The sequence below is a fragment of the Scyliorhinus canicula genome, chromosome 13 (genome assembly GCF_902713615.1).
Source record: "Scyliorhinus canicula chromosome 13, sScyCan1.1, whole genome shotgun sequence".
Classification (NCBI taxonomy): Eukaryota; Metazoa; Chordata; class Chondrichthyes; order Carcharhiniformes; family Scyliorhinidae; genus Scyliorhinus; species Scyliorhinus canicula.
In genome coordinates this window covers 60858420-60870862 of record NC_052158.1, presented here as the reverse complement: position 1 = coordinate 60870862, position 12443 = coordinate 60858420, and the positions used below count along the sequence as shown (strand labels likewise).

The following is a 12443-nucleotide window of genomic DNA, read 5'->3' as shown; positions in this document are numbered from 1 at the left end:
GCAGGTTAGGTGGATTGGACATGATAAATTGCCCTTAGTGTCCAAAATTTGCCCTCAGTGTTGGGTGGGGTTACTGGGTTATGGGGATAGGGTGGAGGTGTTAACCTTGGGTAGGGTGCTCTTTCCAGGAGCCGGTGCAGACTCGATGGGCTGAATGGCCTCCTTCTGCACTGTAAATTCTATGAATTCCCCTGCAAAACAGATATACCATTTTGGATACTGTTGAGGGGAATGGTGTCGCAGCAGCAGCCAAATTCGCTGCACTACGGTTGGCTCTGCTGCAGAGGGGAAGTTAACAAAGCATGGGAATGCAATAGTTATCATAGATTATCATAGAATTTACAGCGCAGAAGGAGGCCATTCGGCCCATCGAGTCTGCACCAGCTCTTGGAAAGAACATCCTACCCAAGGTCAACACCTCCACCCTAACCCCATAACCCAGTAACCCCACCCAACACTAAGGGCAATTATAGCAGAGTCAATTGTAAGAGGAATAGATAGGTGTTTCTGTGGTCGCAAATGAGGCTCCAGGGTGGTATGTTGCCTCCCTGGTGCTAGGGTCAGGAATCTCTCGGAACGTTTACAGGACATTCTGGAAGGAGTGGGTGAACAGCCAGTGGTCGTGGGGCACATCAGTACCAATGACATCAGTAAAAAAAAAGGGATGAGGTCCTGAAAGCAGAATACAGGGAGTGAGGACGAAAGTTGAGAAATCAGACCTCAAAGATAGTGATCTCAGGATTACTACCAGTGCCACATGCTAGTCAGAGTAGAAATAGTAGGATGTATCAGGTGTGGCTGAAGAGATGGTGTGAGGGGGAGGGTTTCAGTTTCCTGGGGCATTGGGACGGATTCTGGGGGAGGTGGGACCTGTACAAACTGGATGGGTTACACCTGAGGTGGGGTACTTGCAAGAGTGGTTGGGAGGGAAACTTTAAACTAATATGGCAGGAGGATAGGGGGATGGGCACCTATGTACGGATTCAGAGCAGGGGGAATCAAGAACAAGGAAAAAAGGCAGAAAGGAGAATAGGAAAAGTGATAGGCGGAGAAATCAAGGGCTTGTATCAGATAGAATTAGTAGGGATGGGGCAAGGAACTAGCTTTAAGGTTTTGTACCTGAACGTGCTTCCCCATTCTGAAAGATTTTTTATGATTCTAAGCTTATCCACTTAACTCCTGTATGTTATGATACCTTAAATGGGACTGTCCAAACTTTCCCCAAATTGTTTGGATTATGCAGAGATTTTGAGCCAAGTTGCATTCTTGTGGCGGTTGGGGCAGATGAATCGAGCCCTCTGTTTTAATTTGGGAGCAAACAAATAGAGAGTAACCAGGAGAGATAAATTTTCGCATCTCGGATCAAACCTAGCTCGGAATGATAGGCTGGAGCTCGCCTTTGTCTGTTAGCTGGGAACTTCCTGGGTACCTTTGTCATTTGGGTTTTCACAGTTCAATCCATTTGCTAATGTTCATTTGCCGACAGCAAAAGAAAATTTGCTGATTACCGGCGAGGGGGCTGGGCAGCAATTGGTGCTGGTGGTACAACACATTCTATTTCTGAAACACTGAATGTCAAACGTCAGCATTATTCTCCCCCAAGCATGAAATTCCCATGTTCCATTCCCATCGGATGGAAATCCTCTCTGTGACACTTGCTTCACTAAGCAACTTGTACATTTATCAACAATAAGGGCTGTGAAATTCCAGCAATTTCACCCACACATAATTAATTTAAACGGCTGGAGTCGCCCCATGGAATCTTTCAGATCTGAGTTTCAGGCCCAAGTTTGACGCGAGGCCAAATGAGCAATTAGGTTACTGCCTGCATTGCTGATGTCAAACACAAGCGTGACACACATTATTTCCCCCCCACCCAGGCTTACCATTTAATCCCGTTTAGTAGTTCCTGATTAACTCCTTGTACAAACAGATGCCCTAAAGGTTCACAAATAGGGAATTGTAAAGAAAGGGAAAGATTAAAATTCAGTCACCCCTTGTTAGCCACTGGTCTTGATGCAATGTGAAAAGCAGCATTATTTTGCTCCGTTGAAGCAAGAGGGGGAGAATTCATGAGCTAACTGGCTGCCTGTCAGTAACTTGTACCTTGGACATTGAACCTGAATTCGCCGTTTGTGAACTCGAGGCTTTTCAGAGAAAAATTCAGCTTCAATTTTCAGAAACCTTTCAGTTAGTTTTCTCCACCCACTGGCATTCTAGGCTTCGTTTCTTTGTCACCCTGACACGTTGGTTCTGATCCATGCACCAGTATGTATGCAGCGAACATATCCACTGGAAACATATTTGCAGCACAGAAGGCTTGTGATGAACGGTATTAATAACTGCCGTAAACGGTACCTGACCTTTAATACCTTGCCCCTTTAAGAGGCTTGGAACCCTGGGGGACTCCGCCTCTGGCTACACCCCCAGGAAACGGTATATAGGATAAGGCTCCATGTGGCGAGCACACTTCCCTCGGATGCTGTTCGGTTCTCTGTAGATTAAAGCCTTTTGATTACCGACCTCGCTCTCGCATCGTAATTGAGAGTGCCTCAATTTAATCTACAGACACATCAAGATGGACAGCGCTCTAAAACCGCAGAAACTCAACCTGGACGCCAGGTCGCCGGAAGCCCTGGAAATTTTTAAATATTGGCTCCGGCGTTTCGAGGACTATCTGGACTCCTCAACGACTGATGTCGACAGCATTCGCAAGCTGCGTTTACTACATGGCCGTGTGGGTCACCGACTCTCCGCCGTGATCGAAACCGCTACGACCTATGATGCGGCGGTCGAAATACTGAAGAAACGCTTCATAAAACATACTAACGAGGTACACGCCAGACATTTGCTCTCAATCTGCAGTCAGCGTTCCGGGGAAACGCTGGACGAGTTCGTGGAAAGACTCAATGCGCTCGCGAGGAACTGCGACCACAAAGCAGTGACGGCAGAAGACCACAGGAACTTGCATATTCGCGACGCCCTTGTGTCTGGTATCAGGTCCTCGTACATCCGGCAGCGGCTCCTAGATGACGGGGCAAAGGATCTCCAGGGCACGGTAACGCTCGCGTCTTCTCTCGAAACGGCCCACCGTAACCTCCGTACCGTACGTACTCCGCGGACCATGCGAACCCCTCTCGATCCCCTCCAGACTCGGCCACGCTACAGGCCTGTGCCGCGCTGCGATCCGCACACCCCGAGGGTTCCCCATTCTATTTCTGTGGGCAAGGCCAGCACCCACGTCAGCGTTGCCCGGCCCGCTCCGCGATCTGCAACGACTGCAGGAAGAAAGGGCATTTCGCTAAAGTCTGCCTGGCTGGGCCCAAAGGCCACAAACGAAACCCTCACCAGGCCCAGAAATCAAGCTCCCAGTCTCACAGACCCTGCAACGCGGCCGCGCTGCGGCCAGGCATGCCTACTTCCGACGCGTCATCGACCTCGTGCGAGTCATGGGAGCGGCCATCTTGGCAGCGGCCATCTTCGAAACCTGACACGTTTGACCGGTGGCGGCGGCCATCTTGTGACTCCAGGCAGCCATTTTGTGAGTTCGACTCTGACGGCCCGCAACTAGGAGTGATCACACTCGCTCAATCGTGGCCAAAGCACCTGCGGAACTCGATGATGCGGGTTCAAGTCAACGGCCACGACACTCCCTGCCTATTCGACTCCGGGAGCACGGAGAGCTTTATCCATCCAGACACGGTAAGGCACTGCTCCCTGCGCACCCACCCCTACTCCCAAACTATCGCCCTCGCTTCGGGGTCCCACTCGGTACAAATCACGGGGTATTGTGTCGCTGACCTCGCAATTCAAGGCGCTGAATACACCCAATTTGAACTCTTCATCCTCCCTTGCCTCTGCACCCCCCTGCTGCTCGGTCTGGACTTTCAGTGCAGCCACCGGAGCCTGACACTGAAGTTCGGTGGGCCCCTGCCCCCACTCACGGTCTGCAGCCTGGCGACACTCAAAGTTGCGCCACCCTCCCTCTTCGTGAACCTCACTCCCGACTGTAAGCCCATCGCCACCAGGAGCCGCCGGTACAGTACCCAAGACATGACCTTCATCAAGTCAGATGTTCAGCGGCTACTAAAAGAGGGGGTCATAGAGGCCAGCAACAGCCCTTGGAGGGCTCAAGTATTGGTAGTCCGCTCCGGGGAAAAGCAGTGAACGATCGTGGATTATCGCCAGACCATAAACCGCTTTACGCAACTCGATGCGTATCCACTTCCCCGCATAGCAAAAATGGTGACCCAAATCGCCCAGTATCGGGTATTCTCCACGGTCGACCTTAAATCGGCCTATCATCAACTCCCTATCCGCCCACAGGACCGCCCCTACATGGCTTTCGAAGCAGCTGGTCGACTGTTGCACTTCCTCAGGGTCCCTTTTGGTGTCACAAACGGAATCTCCTTTTTCCAGAGGGCAATGGATCATGGTGGACCAGTACGGCTTACGGGCCACCTTCCCATACTTGGACAACGTCACCATCTGCGGCCATGGTCAGCAGGACCACGACCCAAACCTGAGGAGGTTCCTCCAGACTGCCCAGGCCCTCAACCTCACGTACAATAAAGAGAAATGCATGTTTCACACAACCCGGTGAGCCATCCTCGGCTACGTCGTGGACAATGGGGTCCTAGGCCCAGACCCCGACCGCATGCGTCCCCTTAAGGAACTTCCCCTTCCCCGTAGCATCAAGGCACACAAATGGTGCTTGGGGCTTTTCTCCTATTACGCCCAGTGGGTCCCCAGATATGCAGACAAAGCCCGGCCACTCATTAAGACCACGTTTTTTCCCCTGACGGCTGAGGCCCAGTCGGCTTTCAGCCGTATCAAGGCTGACATCATCAAGGCCGCCACGCACGCAGTGGACAAAGCCATCCCCTTCCAAGTAGAAAGCGACGCATCAGACGTCGTCCTAGCTGCTACCCTCAACCAGGCAGGCAGGCCAGTAGCGTTCTTCTCCCGAACCCTCAACGCCTCGGAAATCCGGCACTCTGCAGTCGAGGAGGAGACACAAGCCATAGTGGAGGCCGTGCGACCCTGGAGGCACTACCTAGCCAGTAGGAGGTTCACCCTCGTCACCGACCAACGGTCGGTCGCCTTTATGTTCGATAACGCACAACGGGGCAAAATAAATAATGACAAAATTCTGAGGTGGAGAATAGAGCTCTCCACCTATACGTACGACATTAAATATCGCCCGGGGAAGCTCAATGAGTCCCCAGATGCCCTGTCCCGCGGCACGTGCGCCAACGTGCAATTGGACCGCCTGAGATCCATCCATGATGACCTCTGCCACCCGGGGTTCACCCGGCTTGCCCACTTCATCAAGTCCCGCAACCTACCCTACTCCACAGGGGAGGTCAAGGCCATGACTAAGGCATGCCAGATCTGTGCGGAATGCAAACCACAATTCTATCGACGAGACAGGGCTCGCCCGATAAAGGCCTCTGGGCCCTTTGAGCGACTAAGTGTGGACTTCAAAGGGCCCCTCCCATCCACCAACCGCAACATCTATTTCCTCACCGTCATCGATGAGTTCTCCCGCTTCCCTTTTGTGTCCCCTGCCCCGATATGACCTCGGCCTCCATGATCAAGGCACTGCGCAGCATCTTCACACTGTTTTGTTCCCCCGCTTATATCCACAGTGACCGGGGTACATCGTTCATGAGTGATGAGCTGCGTCGGTACCTGCTCAGCAAGGGCATCGCCTCGAGCAGAACGATGAGCTATAACCCGGAGGGAAACGGGCAAGTGGAGAGGGAGAACGTGACAGTTTGGAAGGCTATCCTCCTAGCCCTACGGTCAAGGAGTCTCCCAATTTCCCGCTGGCAGGAGGTCCTACTCGGTGCCCTACATTCCATTAGGTCGCTCCTCTGTACGGCCACGAACGAGACCCCTCACAATCGTTCGTTTGTCTTCCCCAGGATGTCCACCTCTGGGGTCTCGCTTCCACCCTGGCTGACGACTCCGGGTCCAGTCCTACTCCGGAGACACGTGAGGAGCCATTAAATGGATCCAATAGTCGAGATGGTCCACCTGCTGCACGCAAACCCTCAATACGCCTACGTCGAGCACCCCGACAGCAGGCAGGATACCGTCTCCCCGCGAGACCTGGCACCCGCTGGCTCTCCCACCGACCCCACCGACTCTCCCACCGACCCCGACGTTTTCCCCACCGACCCCCCCCTTCTACCGACGCTCCCCGCCCCGCACCGACCGTCGACTCCGATAGCGCCCCCCCCCCCCCACCCAAAGTGCCCCCTGCCCCCCCAGCCGGCACCGATCACCCTAATCACCCCTGATACCCCCCCCTCCAAGGCGGGCAAAGGCTCAGTCAACTGTGCTCCCGGATAAACCACCATCGGAACCGACCGCATCCACGGCGCCGCCACCGGGGCAGCGAAAGTCAGCACGGACGATCAGACCACCACAAAGACTGAACTTATAACTACACTTCACCCCCGACGGACTATGTATTTTTTTTTAAACACGGGATGAATGTGATGAACGGTATTTTTTTTTTTTTTTAAATAATTTTTATTGAATTTTTCAAAATACAAACATTTTAACCCCCCCTACATTTACATTTCAATTATAACAAAACAAAGTCAAACCCCCCTACTTAACAAGAAAAAGAAAAAAAAATCCCCCCCCCCCCCCCCCCCCGCCGGCGAACCGACAGTCAGACCAACTTATCATTTCTAGCAGCGTCCTCGGGCAGGCCTTGCCCGTGCCACCGCCGCTACCGTACTTCCTTCGTCGTTGTCCCCCCTCCCCCCCCCCCCTCCCCCCCCTCCCGCCCTCCCCTCCCCTCCCGGGTTGCTGCTGTCATGGCCTCAGTTTCTATCTCTGATCCAAGAGGTCTAGGAAGGGTTGCCATCGCCTGGAAAACCCCTGCACCGACCCTCTCAGGGCGAATTTGATCCTTTCCAGTTGGATGAAGTTTGCCATGTCGTTTAACCAGGTGTTAACACTCGGAGGCCTTTCGTCCCTCCACTGAATCAGGATCCTCCTCCGAGCCACCAAGGACGCAAAGGCTAATATTCCAGCCTCCCTCGCCTCCTGTACCCCCGGTTCCACCCCAACCCCGAAGATCGCAAGTCCCCATCCTGGCTTGACCCTGGACCCCACCACTCTCGACACCGTCCCTGCCACCCCCTTCCAGAACTCCTCCAGTGCCGGACATGCCCAAAACATATGTGCATGATTCGCAGGGCTTCCCGAACATCTAATACACCTGTCTTCACCCCCGAAAAACCGACTCATCCTTGTCCCCGTCATGTGGGCTCTATGCAGTACCTTAAATTGAATGAGACTTAGTCTCGCACATGACAACGACGAGTTGACCCTCTCCAGGGCGTCTGCCCATGTCCCGTCCTCTATCTGTTCCCCCAGCTCTAACTCCCACTTATCTTTCAGCTCCTCTACTGGTACCTCCTCCACCTCCTGCATAATCTTATAGATGTCCGAGATCTTCCCCTCCCCGACCCAGACCCCTGATAGCACCCTATCACTCACCCCCCTGTCGGGGAGCGCGGGGAACCCCGCTACCTGTCGTCTGGCAAATGCCTTCACTTGGAGGTACCTGAACGTGTTCCCCGGGGGGAGCCCAAATTTCTCCTCCAGCTCTCCCAGGCTCGCAAACCTCCCCTCTATAAACAAGTCCCTCAGTTGTCTAATACCCGCCCTCTGCCAGCTCTGGAATCCCCCTCCTGTGTTTCCCGGCGCAAATCTGTGGTTCCCTCTTAGTGGTGCCCCTATCAGACCTCCCACTTCCCCCCTGTGTCGCCTCCACTGCCCCCAGATCTTGAGGGTGGCCGCCACCACCGGGCTCGTGGTATACCTCGTGGGAGGGAGCGGCCATGGTGCCGTTACCAGTGCCCCTAAGCTTATGTTGCCGCAGGACGCCCTCTCCATGCGCTTCCAGGCTGCCCCCTCCCCTTCCATCATCCACTTTCGTACCATCGATGTATTTGCCGCCCAGTAATATCCTGAAAGGTTGGGTAACGCCAGCCCTCCACTATCCCTACTCCGCTCCAAAAAGACCCTTCTAACTCTCGGGGTGCCATGTGCCCACACATACCCCATGATACTACTCGTTACCTTCTTGAAAAAGGCCCTGGGGAGGAAGATGGGCAGACACTGGAACAAAAACAAGAACCTCGGGAGGACCGTCATTTTAACTGACTGCACCCTCCCTGCCAGCGACAGCGGCACCATGTCCCACCTCTTAAACTCCTCCTCCATCTGCTCCACCAGTCTGGAAAAGTTCAACTTGTGTAGGGTCCCCCAGTTCTTTGCCACCTGCACCCCCAAATACCTAAAACTTTTAACTGCTCTTTTGAAGGGGAGCCTCCCAATTCCCTCCCCTTGGTCTCCCGGGTGTATTACAAAGACCTCACTTTTCCCCAGATTTAATTTATATCCCGAAAAGTCCCCGAACTCCGCTAGTATCCCCATTACCTCCGGCATTCCCCCCTCCGGGTCTGCCACATACAACAACAAATCATCCGCATAGAGCGAGACCCGATGTTCCTCCCCTCCCCTTGTCAGTCCTCTCCACCCCCCTGAACCCCTCAGTGCCATCGCCAACGGCTCAATCGCTAATGCAAAGAGTAAGGGAGATAGGGGACATCCCTGCCTAGTACCTCGATGGAGCCCAAAATATTCTGACCTCCTCCCGTTTGTTACCACACTTGCCATCGGAGCTGAATAGAGCAGTTTTACCCACTTGATAAATCCCTCCCCAAACCCAAACCTTTCCAACGTCTCCCACAAGTATTCCCACTCCACCCTGTCAAATGCCTTCTCCGCGTCCAGCGCTACCACTATCTCCGCCTCCCCTTCCACTGCTGGCATCATAATCACATTTAACAATCTCCGGACATTTGTGTTAAGTTGGCGTCCCTTCACGAACCCCGTCTGGTCTTCATGGACTACCCCTGGCACACAGTCCTCTATCCTGGTTGCCAGGACCTTTGCTAACAGCTTGGCATCTACATTTAAGAGGGAGATAGGCCTGTAGGACCCGCACTGGACCGGGTCCTTGTCCCGCTTCAAAATCAAGGAGATCAGGGCCTGCGACATTGTTGGAGGCAGAACCCCCCCCTCGCGCGCCTCATTGAAGGCTCGCACCAGCACTGGACCCACCAAGTCCACAAATTTCCTGTAAAACTCCACCGGGAACCCATCCGGCCCCGGCGCCTTCCCCGCCTGCATCTGGCCTATCCCTTTAATTAGCTCCTGCAGCTCTATCGGCGCCCCCAACCCTTCCACCAGCTCCTCCTGTACCTTTGGGAACCCCAATTTGTCGAGAAAGTTCTTCATTCCCCCTCTCCTCTTCGGCGGTTCAGACCTATACAATTCCCTATAGAAGTCCCTAAAGACCCTATTCACCTCTTGCCCCTTCTGCACTACATCCCCACCCCTCTCTCTCACTCCCCCAATCTCTCTGGCTGCATCTCGCTTACGAAGCTGGTGCGCCAGCATCCTGCTCGCCTTTTCCCCGTACTCATACGCCGCACCCTGCGCCCTTCTCCACTGCATTTCCGCCTTCCTAGTGGTCAGTAGGTCGAACCTGGCCTGCAAGCTACGCCGCTCCCTTAATAGCCCCTCCTCTGGCGCCGCCGCATATTTCCTATCTACTTCTAGGAGCTCCCCCACCAGCCTCTCCCTTTCCTGCCTCTCCTTCCTCTCTCTGTGTGCCCTTATGGAGATCAGCTCTCCTCTAATCACTGCTTTCAAGGCCTCCCAGACCGTCCCCACCTGCACCTCACCTGTGTCATTCGTACCCAGATAGTTCTCAATGCCCGTTCTCACCCTTCTGCACACCTCTTCGTCCGCCAACAGCCCTACATCCAGGCGCCACAACGGGCGTTGGTCCCGCGCCTCCCCCATGTCCACGTCCACCCAATGTGGTGCATGGTCCGATATCGCAATGGCCGAGTACTCCGTGTCCTGCACTCTCGGTATCAGCCCCCTGTTCAATACGAAAAAATCGATCCTAGAGTACACTCGGGCATACACATTTACCAGTACCACACTCTCTCCCTGCAGCCTACCCCTCACCATCACGTACCTGCCCTCCTTGTCTGCCACCACCTCTGCCGCCACAAACGACACTCTCTTTCCCACCAAAATCGCCACCCCCCGGTTCTTGATATCCAAGCCTGAGTGGAACACCTGTCCGTGATGAACGGTATTAATAACTGCCGTAAACGGTACCTGACCTTTAATACCTTGCCCCTTTAAGAGGCTTGGAACCCTGGGGGACTCCGCCTCTGGCTACACCCCCAGGAAACGGTATATAGGATAAGGCTCCATGTGGTGAGCACATTTCTCTCGGATGCTGTTCAGTTCTCTGTAGATTAAAGCCTTTTGATTACCGACCTCGCTCTCGCGTCGTAATTGAGGGTGCCTCAAGGCTATTCAGCTCATCATGTCTGTGGCAGCCAAAAAAGAGCTATCCAGTCTAATCCCAGCTTCCAGCTCTTGGTCCATAGGCCTGCAGGTTATGCACCTCAGGCCCATATCTAAGGGGTTAACCAATGAAATGAAGGTTTCAGCCTCTACCACCCTTTCAGGCAGTGAATTACAGACCCTCACCATCCTCTGCATGAAAATATTACTCCTCAATTTCCCTTTAATCCTCCTACCAATTATTTTAAATATTGGTAGACTACATCATAGATTTTTCGCATGGACCCAACTTGTTACCTCATCAAAAAATTCAATCAGTTTAGTCAAACAAAACTTCCCCCTATCAAATTTATACTGCTATACTCGATTGTCTTAATGACAATTTGGGCACAATGTAACTACATGGGAACAAAGTCACACTGTGAGCGCGTTTAGCCACGTGTTTCCTGACATCGCAGCACTGGCTCCTCCCCCCTACTCCCCGCACAGGTCATCCCGAGCCCAATCGCACCCATGCAAAAAAATGCCAGCCTGGCACCCTGCCAGTGAACAAAGAACAATGCAGCACAGGAACAGGGCCTTCGGCCCTCCAAGCCTGTACCGATCATGATACTAACCTTTGCTAAAACCCTCAGCATTTCCTTGTGCGGTATCGCTCTGTACCCATCTTAACCATGTGTTTGTCAAAATGCATTTTGAATGCTGTTAATGTATCTGCTTCCATAACCTCCCCTGGTAATGCGTTCCAGGCACTCACCACCCTCTGCGGAAAAACGCCGCCTCGCACATCTCCTCTAACCTTTGCCCCATGGACCTTAAAACTATGCCGTCTGGTGACTGACCGCCTCCACCCTGGGAAAGAGTGCCTGCCCATTCACTCCATCCATGCCCCTCATAATCTTGTAGATGTCTATCAGGCCACCCCTCAACCTCTGTCTTTCTAATGAAAACAGCCTGGGTCTATTCAGCCTCTTCAGATAGCTAACATCCTCCAGACCAGACAACATCCTGGTAAACCTCCTCCGCACCCTCTCCAAAGCCTCCACATCCTTCTGGTAGTGTGGCGACCAAAATTGTACGCAATATTCCAAGTGCGGCCTTACCAAGGTGCCACCAGGGCACTCCTGGACCCCCTAGAACTCACCCATGACCAACCCCCCCCTCCCCTCCCCGGTGTGATCTCCCACCCCCGGATCCCCATCACTCTCCAGCCCTGGTCCCCCCTATCCCCCCGGACCACCAACCACCTTGGCACACTGCCCCCAACCTCTCGAACACCCCATCCCATCTCCCCAAAATTACCAGATTCCATTTACTTACCTTCTCCCTGGCCTGGCAGTAAATGAGGGGGCGTGACCTCGCTGAGTTCTCTGGAATTGCTCTGCACTGTGGTCTGTGGGGGAGCGGTTCGCTGCAGGCCCCAAGCAGTTCCGGCCAGCGGAGGCTTCTATCATACCCCACTCGGGGCTTACGGGGTGGGGTTGATTATCTTCCTGTGGTTCCCGCGGAGTATGATCTCCCCCGCTGAGGGGCAGGGGAACTCCATTCAGCTATGTACAAAAGGTCGACCAGTAAGGCACTGACCGTGGAGAGACCTGGTAGGGATCTACCGGGAGTTGTATAAAACGTAACTGTAAACCAAAGTTCTTTGTTCTTATTCGGTGTGAACTCCCCGTGTCCTTATTAAAGTTTCAACAATGTTTCCCAAAGCAGGTAAGTGCACTTAATCGCAGGTAAGTGCACTTAATCTCTTGTAAATCCAGCATGCCAGGGCTGGGTGAAAGTTATTTTTTTCATGCCATTTATTTGTTTTCCCAATTTCCTTTTTTAATTTCACCACTGGACTTTCGATCCTCCATGGGGCTTTCTGCCGGATTGAGTTTTTGGCATCTGGTTTAAGCTGTCTTTGCTCTTTCTGTCTGCTCTTTGATGTCCAGGGATCTGTGAGACACACCCTTTTTCTTTGTGGGGATATATTTGTTCTGAACTCTCTCCATCTCCTCCTTGACTGCCTCCCA

At 53.3% G+C, this 12443-nt stretch overlaps 1 protein-coding gene across 1 annotated transcript in view; it reads right to left on the bottom strand.

The window, feature by feature from the left end:
- Positions 1–12443, bottom strand: part of crocc2 (ciliary rootlet coiled-coil, rootletin family member 2) — a 328062-nt gene that overhangs the window by 40886 nt on the left and 274733 nt on the right. The gene's annotated exons all lie outside the window — the stretch shown is intronic.